This window comes from Camelus ferus, chromosome 27, assembly GCF_009834535.1.
Source record: "Camelus ferus isolate YT-003-E chromosome 27, BCGSAC_Cfer_1.0, whole genome shotgun sequence".
Classification (NCBI taxonomy): Eukaryota; Metazoa; Chordata; class Mammalia; order Artiodactyla; family Camelidae; genus Camelus; species Camelus ferus.
In genome coordinates, this window is record NC_045722.1 from 25,666,681 (window position 1) to 25,677,955 (window position 11,275).

Here is an 11,275-nt window from a genome sequence, read left to right on the forward strand (position 1 = left end):
TTCAGGCTGAGCACAAGGTTCCTGGAGCGCCATCCTGTTACGTCACCACCAGCCAATCAGAAGAAAGCTGGCAAACAGTGGAAGATAACAGAGACTCCCTCCCCAATGATTCTCCCTTTAAAATCCTTCATAGTTGCGCAGAACCTTTGGAGTTGGTTTTTGGACACGAATCCACTTTCTCCCCATGTTGCTGGCTTCCTGAGTAAAATGACCTTTCCTTTCCAACCAACACTTGTCTCTTGAGTATTGACTCTCAAGTGGGGAGTTGAGATAACATATTTGTATTTAATATTAATAACATAATATTAAAAACAAAACCAACAGGAAAATTTAAACTTGTTCAATACAATTGTTGCTATAGTGAGGGCAAGTGCTGAAACAGAACAACACTAGTAATTTTAATTCATTATGAAACAGAGTGAGAAATCACAACTGTGGAAAAAGGATAAGACTTGAGAAGCATATTTTCTGTTACTGAATAAGGGTAAATATGGAAACAAAGAATGAAGGGAAGCACTTCAGGGCCAAGATTTACTTAAGGCGGCTGTAAGGGAAAAACATTCCCCTCTTCTCAATACTCTGCTTGACTTCTGGTACTTCTGACGCCAAGTGTGTGCGGGTTTTCTCCATGCTGAGCAATTCTGTGACACCAGCTGGGTGTCTTTCAATTCAACTCAATTTAACGCCATCTACAAGGATCAGTGTCAGCCCCACAGGCTGCCCCCTTTCTTACTCAGGCCAATTTCAAGTTACCTGCTCTTATGACCAACCAACTGAAAATCAGAAGTTTCCCTCCTGTGACTTCAGTTCATTTGCTGGAGTGGCACACAAGGCTCACAAAACCGTTTACTCACTGGATGACTGGTTTATTACAAAAGGTATTGAAGAAGATGAATGAACAGTCAGATAAAGAGAAACATGGGATGAGGTCTGGAAACGTCTTGAGCACAGTCATGGTTTCTGGGGTGAGGTCTCCATTTAAGGAGCCTTTATAGACAGAGTAGTGGGGAAGTCATAGCAGATGTGTTGGGGACGGCTACCTAAGCCTGCTCCAATCCCGGGGTCCCCCTCTTTACTGACTCAGTGTTCACTTTTATCTCCTACAACTGAGACAGCAGGGCACAGCCATTAAAGTTGTGGCACAGTGATTAGCACCAAGATGGCAGAGAGTTCAATTCCCAGGAGACCTTGAGCTTCCTAATAGGCTCACTGTAATATATTAACATGGTAAATGGCACTCCCACGGGCGTCAGGACAGTTCCGAGGCTGACCATAAAAGGTCACAAAGCGGGTGACGGCCCAGTTCCTGGGAATCCCTGCCTCTTCCCCAAAGTAGTTAGAACAGTCCTTCCACTTGTTAGCATATGAAGTTACCAAGCCCATAAAAACTAAAAGGCCCCAAACCCCTTTGCTTTTCTCTTGCCTTTTGAGATGGTCTGCACTCTTTCTACGGAATGTGTATCTCCTAGACCTCTCACGCTCTCACCTTCGGAGATGGTCTACACTCAGTCTATGGAGTGTGCATCTCCCTGAATAAATCTACTTTCACTCTACTGTGGCCCCGCTCTTGAATTCTTTCCTTTGCGAAGCCAAGGACCCTCACTTGGCGGGGTGCATCCCAGGGACTCACCTGCGCCCTGGGACATGGCCCTCCTCTCATGCCCCATTTTCCTGTATCAGTAGTGAGGAAGGGGAGCAAGGGATGGCCGGGGAACTCTTTAGAAGGTCACCTCAAGGGAACATCATGATTGATTAGATGTAGATTATGAGTGAAAATAAGTGACAAAGATACCAGGTTTTTCTATGTGGGTAAATCAGGAATCAATGGGCACATTATTGACATTTTAACTAAGTCTAGAAACTACTTCTTACAAAAACATCCCAGAGGGTAAGTCTTGGGCCATCTTCTTTGGGCTTCCCAACACACCCTGCTGTGTGGACGACTTAGAAAGGAGTTGCTGTATGCTCATTGGGTGAGCTTCTAGTCTTTCACTCCCACGGGCATTGAGGTGGGTGTTTAGCCCCACTGTTGCTGGTGCTAGGTTCTTGCCTTGACCTAGAAAGAATTCAGAGACAAGACACAGAGGTCAAGAAAGTAAAGTGGGGACCTACTAAGGGATGGATAGTGCGCTCTCAAGGGGAGAGCAGGCAGGCTCAGGTGAGCGGCTGCCCTGGGTTCTCCGGCAAGTTGGTTACATGGGTGTGAAAATGAGTGGGCAGAATGTTCACTGGGGAGGGGGGGGTTGGAGTCTTATTCCTTTACTTCCATCCCAGCCCCACCTTCCCGAAGGGAGGAGGAGTTTTTGTCCTTATTCAGTCTGGATCGGAAGTGTCACAGTCTCGGTGCACGATGGGTACTTCTAATCTGCAAGGCTAATTTTATTGTAATGAAGGCATAATGAGCAAATGGTTACATTTGGACACTGGAGATTCCTGCCTCTTCCCACCTTTCTTTGTCAACCTCCAGGCCACCTGTCACCCCAAAATGTGTGATTTCTTATCAGTCCAGAGGTTCCTGCTTTTCTCTGTCTGCCCAATGACCCCTGCTCTTCATAAGATGTATGGTTTCCCTCTGTTTGGCCCAACCCCCCTTTCTCTGCTCATATCTAGCTCTCTGCCTGCTCTAAACCTATGAACTTGATGATCTTCTCTGGGGCCCATTGAAGAGCTCAGAATATGTTCCCCAGAATTCCCACATCTACCCGACCCTGTTTACAGGAGAGAGTGTGCTTCCAGGGCTCAGCTCCTGCCTCCTCAAAGTCCAAAGCACGAAGTTTGGGACATAATATAACCCTCAGGACACACTTATGCGTCTGCAACCTCTCTTGGTTGGTACATTTCCTGTGTATTTATTTACATCTTAATGTGGGTATAGTATTAACCCCTTTTATGTAACAAAATTCAGCTGAGTAAATTTTAAAGCTCTTACTGGCTCTCTTCAAAGAGTCATGAATTGGGCAGCATTCAATTTAGCAGATAGAAAGGAGCTGTGCAAAATGAAGACTTTTACAAGCAGAAGAGGGTGGGCCAAGGCGATACCACTAGGCAGAAAAGCTGGCTGGTTATTGTAAGATTACTTTCCTTTAGGGGATCGAAGTGTCTATCAGGCAGATGACCTCACTAGTGCTGATCAGATGATTCGTGACTGACTGGTTTAAGATTCCACTCTTGGAGCAGTTTCCTGTTTACAGCAGAATTGAGCAGAAAACACAGAGTTTCCACAGAGCCCTCCCCACCCACACATATAAACACCCGTACCCTCAACACCCCTCATCAGTTTGGTATATTTGGTACAATTGTTGAACCAACATGGACACATTATTATCAACCAAAGTCCATAGTTTACATTAGAGTTCACTCTTGATACACATTCTATGGGTTTTGACAAATGCATAATGACATGTAGCCACTACTATAGTATCATACAGAATAATTTCATTGCCCTATAAATCCTTTGTGTTTGATCTACTCAAAAAAATAAAGTCTATTAATAAAAAAAAAGATTCTGCTCTTGGGAGAGCAGAAACTGTAATTAAGTCTCAGGTTGGTGAGGTGGGGCTTCGTGTAAACAACTCCATTTTGGGTCTTGTTTGTTTTGTTTTTAACACCCTTTTGAAAAAATTCAGAAGATCTATTACTACATTACAATGAATGAATTATTTTTATTAAAAAACAAATGAAACAGAGTGAAACAAGTACAGCCCTGCAGGGAAAGTGTGAAATGCAGTGAAAGAAAACCAGCTGGTGAGAAACTAGGGGGTTTGCAGTTTATGCAAATATAAGGAAAACGGGTCATAGCCACTTCTCCCGCCTTTAAGTCACGGGCCGCAAGATCACTCCAGTGATTTTTCTCCTCCCTCTGGGAGCATTAAGATGAACTCATGCCTTTTAATAAAGCAGGCTTCAATAAAAGATCGATTGCGTTTTTGTTTTTATAAGCATTTTGCTTTATCAACCAAAATAAAGCATCCTTTAATGAGGCTGCCAAGAGAGCCGTTGTTCATATCTGCACAAGGCACCCAGAGACAAAGTGGAAAATGGAGATCAGACCCTCCAGAGAGGACAGTGGGAGACAATGCTGAAAAGCTGTGGGTTAGGCTTGGAAGAGACTTGGATACAAGACAAATGCCTGTGCAGATGTGACAGCTCATCTCAGAGGTGGCTCCGTCATTCCTTCATTCTGCATTAAGCATGTGTTCCTCGCCCACTGAGGGGGGACGTCTGTTCCTCTGCTGCCTTGAATCTGAGCCGGTCTGGGACTGCACTGACCAACAGAATATAGCAGAAGTGACGCTAAGCCAGTTCTTCACCTAGCTTTTAAGAGGAGTGGGTGTTCCCAGTCCTTCCTTTTGGAAGCCAGCCACCATGTAAAACGTGAAGCTAGTTTGAGATCACCAAGCACAGGAGGCTCACAGCGTGGAGAGAAGCCCTGCAGAAAAGTGCCATGTGATGAAGTCCTGGCCTCAGCCCCGCCCAGCCACCAGCTGACTCCAGCCAAGGGAGTGACAGGCAGGTGTCATAGTGAAACAGGAATCACACTGCCAAGCCCTTCCCAGATCAGGAGCAAAATAATGCAGCTGTTTCTAAGCAGTATGTTTTGGGGTGCTTTGTTATGCAAACACAAAATCAAAACCTCTAGTTTCAGAGAAGATAAACAAGTGGTAAAGCTAAGTATGGTCAATGCTGGGCTCGTTTCTTCTGACCTTTGTTGCAGGAGCTGTAAACCCACAAACAGTTCTAGCTCTCTTGGCCAGCTGGCTCTGATTAGGCTCCGTCCCTTGGAGACACTGACCGGAGGAAGGGGCGATTTGTTTTCTTCTCTTTTGGGGAAAAGGGACTGATCTCAGGCTCCACTGTCTTTGGCATTTCCAACAGAGGTAACAGGAGCTGTCCATGCACTTCCATAGTCCCAGTAGCTGTTGCAAATGAGTGTGTGTCTAGCAGTGGCCACCAAAAGTGGCTGAGTGACAGCCCAGGTGGCTCCAGCTGTATTATCTGCAGGCTTCAAGATGTCAGCAGTAAGATGCTCCAAAGTTCTGCTAATATCACCTCCTTCCTCTCGGCTCCTCTATCCCTTCATCCATTGCCACTGTCTGAAGTGCTTTCTACTGTTGACCTAGAGACACCCATGCACATAGTTTTTGTAGCCAACAGTGCTTTCTGGAAACAGACACTCAGATGAAAATTTGAGATTGATTCTCTTTCCCTGGGTATAAACACAGTAATGACCTCATTATTAGTAGAAAATGAAATATTGGTAGTTCACCTATGTAGTGGTAAGATATTTCTTAAATGATAACCTGGCATTACTTGGAACAACAGGTCTGTTGAAGGTAAAATATTCAATCAACTATTGTGATGGTGGGCTGGCTATTTCTGACTCTGCTGGAGAGTTGCATAAAGAAAATGAGTTGTACAAGGCTTCAAACTCTCAGTGGAAGATACAGTCAGAGGACTAGCGAACTTCTATCATGGCTTTTTGGCAACCCATTATCTTTTATAGAAATAAGAAATAAGAGGTGCAGCTGAAAATCAAGCCTATAATTTGACTCTGCAACTTTCAGAATTACAGTATAAGTTAGAGTCTTAGCCCCTCCATATCATTTAAGGGAAAGCCAAGGTAATGATTAAGAAAGAATGGAACCCCAATATGTGGAATGGGGATATCTGAGTTGGCTCCGATGAACTGAGAATTGTAAAGCCCCAAATTTCTTTGAGCTTTTTCTTGCTCATGGAAGCAGCCCTGCTCCCAGAGTCTGAGGGAGCCAGTCTTCCATGCTTGAAGACATAATCTGTGCTTTTAAGACCTTAATGTGTGTAAGAATCACCTGAGTACCTTGTTAATATGCACATTTTGACTCACTGGGTCTTGAATATAGCCTAAGTTTCTGCATTTCTAGAGAGTTCCTAGAAAAAGCCAATGCTGCTGGTTCACAGACCACACATTGCACACCAAGGGACTCAATATGGACCTTACCCATGGAAGTTACCTTGCAAGGAGGTGCCAATTCTACTGAAGGCCTCCCCCTACCACCCTTAAAGTTTCCAGACCCAGAACTGTAATTCAGACCCAGCCCTGCCCAGGAGGTCAGACATGACTCAGTGTGAGACACTTTAAACATTGAAATGATTATAAGATTATGCTAATTTTTATTAGAAGAAACATAAGGAATATGTGTGGGAATGGACTCTAAGATTGCCAGACTGAGGAGGCAGAGGATAACTTGTTGGATAAGTTGAAGGTCAAACTTGTTGATACAGATTCCACGTGTCAGTTTGAGTACCTGGGAGTCGCTGTAAGTCCAAGTGTCCTTGGTTGGTTGACCAAAACTGACACTGAGCAAGGTCATGCGGGGTCCTCCCTGATACAAGTCTTTCTGTGTCCCCTATTTCTTTTCTGTGGGAAATAGACTTCATTCAGCCTCCTTGACCTTTCCTGAATTCCAAAGACAGGCAGTTGCTAATCAAGAAAGGGAGAAAGGGAGGGAATGCAGAAACAAGGGAGGAACCATAAAGAAGCAATAATGCAACCTTGGGGCGGGGTTCTGGTTCCTCCTCAAGGAATATACATAGCAATATCTTTGAGTTCTTCTGCAGGAACTAAGCACCCTCCCCAACCCCACCAACCCCCGACCCTTGTTTATAGAAAAGTTGAAGCCTCCCAGGCCTTAGATGGTTTTTGGTGGGGACAATAGGTCCACCAGATTGCAGGCATTCTGATTAAAAGTAACTTTCCTTTTTGTTGCCAAGGCTGTTGCCCCCAGGATCATACCACTGCCCCTCCCTTGAATAGAAACTAATTACTCTTATCTCTTTAACTCTCAAGAGGCAACTGCAAAGACAAGAAACAAGAACTGGTTAGAAGCAAGTAAGCCCAATATGGCAGAGGATCTGACTTCCAGTGGATCTTAAGCCTCATTATAAGCTCATTGTGATGTATTAACTGCTAAATGACACCCCCCAGTGCCATGACAGTTGACAATTGCCAAGAAACAACCAGAAAAGCCCATATGAGAATGGAAGACAAGGTGACTGCCTCCACCACACCCAGAAGGAGGACATGATGGTGGAAGCCTCCCATAAAATTCCATGTGGCCCGAGCTGGGGCAGGAGCTGTCTCAACTGGCCATCTTGGCTGACGGCTCCCTGCTCGAGTGCCTTTTCCTCACACAAGCACCTTTCTTCCCTTTTCCTCTTCTGAGCAATAAAGCAGCCATTCACTTTGTCCCTCTGCCTCTGCTGCGTATTCTTTCACAGCCGGTGGCAAGGACCCACACCTTCACTGGCCCCTTAATTTAGGGGTTTCTCTACCTGCTAACAAAACCTGGACCAACAGTGGCCCACCTCCACTGAGGTTGTTAAACATCCAGAGTCTAGGGTAGACTAACATTTTTAAAGGCTTAGGTGAGCAGTCACATTGGAGTGGGATTTATCAAATGTGACACACAAACCTGTCCATCCACAATGTCCCCAAGAGAAGTCCAGAAATTACTTCCTTCATTAAGGTATTAAGAAAGCACTGGTGAAGAGAGCTCCAGCTGTTTGAAATCCCATTGGTAACCATCTTCCACCAGCCAGGGCTAGTGAGAAAAACCACAAGGACTCCTGATTCCATGGGAATTTTGGAATCCCAGTGTGTGAAGGTCCAAGGAGCAAACCCACCAGGAAGGTGGTGAGCTCGGCTACTGAGGGAGCTCTGGGGCAACGAGGATCTTTGGCAGCAGTGCCCCAGAAATGAAACAGATGTGCTGTCCATGGAAGTACTACTTGACATATAAAACAAAGAAGCTCTAGGTTTGGTGGCCAGAAACCTGGCTGGAGTCACTACAATGGAGCTGTATTGCCTGTGGTCCAGGACTAAGGGCCAAGTCAGTTTGCTGAGTCCCACTGAAGGAAGGATAGACTGGGTCCACCTGAGGAAGGACCCTTCAGCACTGCTACAAGAAAAGTCTGTAAATAAACCATCCCCCTAGAGGACCTACGGCTATTTGTTCTGTTGACTTACACTGGCTTTGACTTGACACTCATCCCTTCCTGCAGTTGGGAAGCTCAGAATTATTAGTATTAATGCTGTTGTGGTTGTTATTTGTTCCTCCTGCTCCTCCAGTGCATTTGGGTGGTTCATTGGAGCTTGAAATAAATAACGTTTTGGCCTAAGTTTATTTCAAAATGGTTCCAGGGGGTCTGTGAACATCCTGATTCTGTTATGTGCAATTCAGCTATACTACTGGAACCCTGACACACTCATACCGCCCCCTGAATCTTGGAGTGGGGCTACTATCATCAGAGAAGACAGATGGTAGCCCCTGGGATCCCTCTTCTTACCAAAGTAGTAAAGCAGAAGTGATGTTGCATCTTAGTGAGAATTAGGGAGATCGGTGCCACCAACAAAGAAGTACAAGGTGCAGAAGTCATCCTGTCATGTAACTAATCATTAACTCATCTACTTGAGAATGAGAATAACTTGACTCATTCACATTTACACATCCCCTCACCTGGCTAACTCATCCTTCAGGTCTCAGCTGAAATTTTATTTCCCTAAGAACTTGCCCTGTCACACGAGATAGGTTATACACTCAACCCCCTCAAAAAAGTCAGTATGACAGACAAGAGACTGGCACATGGCTGTAACACAGAGACTACAGTGGTATCAGCCAGCCTGCAGCCAAGAAAATAAATATTTCAAACAGGAAATTTAGTAGAGGGGATTGGTGACAGACTTTCTGGAAGTTCTGGAGGAGCCAAAGGGGATAAGAATTAAATTATTCAGACATCAGTAACTGCAGATACCGCTACTCATTTAGGGCTGAAAGAATAGAAAGGAAGAGGTGGTGAAGAGGTCCTGGAAGCTGGAACTCGCTCTGCATGTCACTGCTGGGGACCGCCTTGGACACTGGGTTCACAGTGACTTTCATATCCACTTATGCCCTGTGGAAAATTCTGGGGCTAGAGTGGAGCCCACAACTGCCCACTGCTGCTGCGGCTGGTGGCTCACAGCTGACAGCGACCCCTGTTGGAATCCCCAAAACTGCTCAAATCCAAGGTTGTTGGCTGCCATTGGTGGATGTCCCCTGCTACCAAAGACACCATCAGAAATAGAAGCCCCAGTACCCCCATTAAATAAATAGATGAATAAACCTAATTACTACCCCTCAAAAATTAATTAAAATTTAAAAACCTAATCAAGTTTTTTTTTTTTTTAAAGCAGAAAAAAATGGCATTGTTTTCTTGACATATTCCAGTCCCCCAACCAGTGCCTCCTTGGGGCGGAACCTAACCAGGAATCTACTGGAAAGGGAGTCTGGAAAATGAATTTTGCAGAAATCCAGCCCTCTTAGAAAGGAGAAGAATATGAAGGGGGTGGAGGAAGACAAGAGCAGACGAGGAAATGCTCACCACAGTCCACCTGTTTGGCTGTTTGGCTGTTTGGCATCCATCCTCAGCCTCCACCTGTACAAGGCCATGATGCTCAGGATAGCATAATGGGATTATCTTAAATGAGTGAGATGTTCTCACCACTTTCTCAAAAGGTGAGATGTACAGTCCATCTCTATCTGTCACTGCAGCCAGCCCTGGGCAAGGCTGTTAAGGATATTCTAGCCAAAGCCAGCGGCACCTTGGAGATGCACAGTGAGATATAAATGGAGAGAAGGCAATTGGTCTGATAGGTACCTACAAGGGCATACTTTTTTAGTTCTAAATCTTAAAGGAATTTTTCATATGTCACATGATGAACAATATCTGAAGCAACAATTTGCAAAACCCTCAAATGATCTGTAAGGTCAAATCTTATATTATCTGAGATAGAAAAATATCTCTGATGAATAATAGAATAAACTGAGAACATAGAGTTAAACTTCAGTCAAGGAATGGAAGTGACTGCTTCTGCCTATAAAGAACAATTTCCCCATGAATAAAACCTTGTCTCTGTCTGCGACTCATGTTATTGGTTTATGAATGGTTCCGAGATCCTGGATGCTTTCTTAACTGGTTTTCTTGTACGAAGCCAGCTGAAGCCAGCAGCAACTGGTGTGCCATGGGGGCTGGTCACACGGTTTGATCAATCCCAGTGAGTGGCATGAAATTGGTTCAAACAACAGAACTTTCAAAGGAGTTGGCACTGGATGGATGCACTGATCGTTGCTCATACAGTCTTATAATATAGTTAAAAGTATGTAGGCCTAGGCATAGAAAGAAAGATTTTATTTTCCCATCCTGGAAATGGCTCAGAAACTGGGAAAATTTCATGGACCTTCATGCACTTCTGAAAGTTGGAATTTGTCAGGAGTGTTGATCTCAACCTAACCACATGTGTGTGTCTATCCAGAAGCTGATTCCATGCAACAGTTAACACATGTCACGTGCTGTGGAAGTTCCCTAGGGGAGTGGACCCTCCATCACTGTCTGCATCCCCGTGCACTCCCCCGATAAAGCTGCATTTCTGTTGGAGAGCTCTCATTTCTTTATCTCTGGCCCTACTGATCCCTGTCTCAGTCCCCAAACATCAGCTGCTCCTGGGGCAACTCACCCAGGCCCTTTCTCATCTTTCTTTTGATTATCATCTCTCTTCCTGCCAGAGACAGATCCAGCATAGAAAGCAACGAATTGGCCAGCACGTTAGAATTCCTTGAGTACAAGAAATGGTAATTCTGTCATTAAGTGAGATGATGGAGGTGTTAATAACCCTATTGTGATAATCACTTCACAATATATGTGTATCAAGTCATCATGCTGTACACCTTAAACTTACACAATGTCATATGACAATTATATCTTAACAAAACTGGGCAGAAAATAAAATACAATTCCTTTGGGTAATAGTGTTTGATCAGTAAACACTATAATTTGTGACATTTGCTGATTACACAAACAGGCTGTCCTGGGTTAAGAATCACAGGCTGTGTCTTCAGGTCTCCAAGGAATTACAACTAATTTTGATAAGAAGGGTCTGTATTTACTTCAGTTCCTTAACCTGAGTTCTAAAAAGCCTAATCTTCCCACACCGGGAGTCGAACCCGGGCCGCCTGGGTGAAAACCAGGAATCCTAACCGCTAGACCATGTGGGAGAAGACAAGAGCAGGCTCAAGTGCAAATTACTTGAATCATTGTCCTCCGCTTCCGCTTTCGGTTCTGACCCCGCCTCCGAGTCGCAGCAGCCTTCTGCGCCTGCGCGGCTTCTCTGCTCCCAGCAATTGCGGTCAGTGCGGCGCTGCTTCTCCGCGCGCGGGGCCGGGCACCTGGCGCGGGGGCCTGGCACCTGGCGCGGGGGCCTGGC

At 45.0% G+C, this 11,275-nt stretch overlaps 1 non-coding gene across 1 annotated transcript; it reads right to left on the reverse strand.

The window, feature by feature from the left end:
- Positions 1–10,994: 10,994 nt before the first annotated feature.
- TRNAE-UUC lies at positions 10,995–11,066 on the reverse strand. Its single transcript has one exon. It is a non-coding gene; the product is annotated as a tRNA-Glu (tRNA).
- Positions 11,067–11,275: the final 209 nt, after the last annotated feature.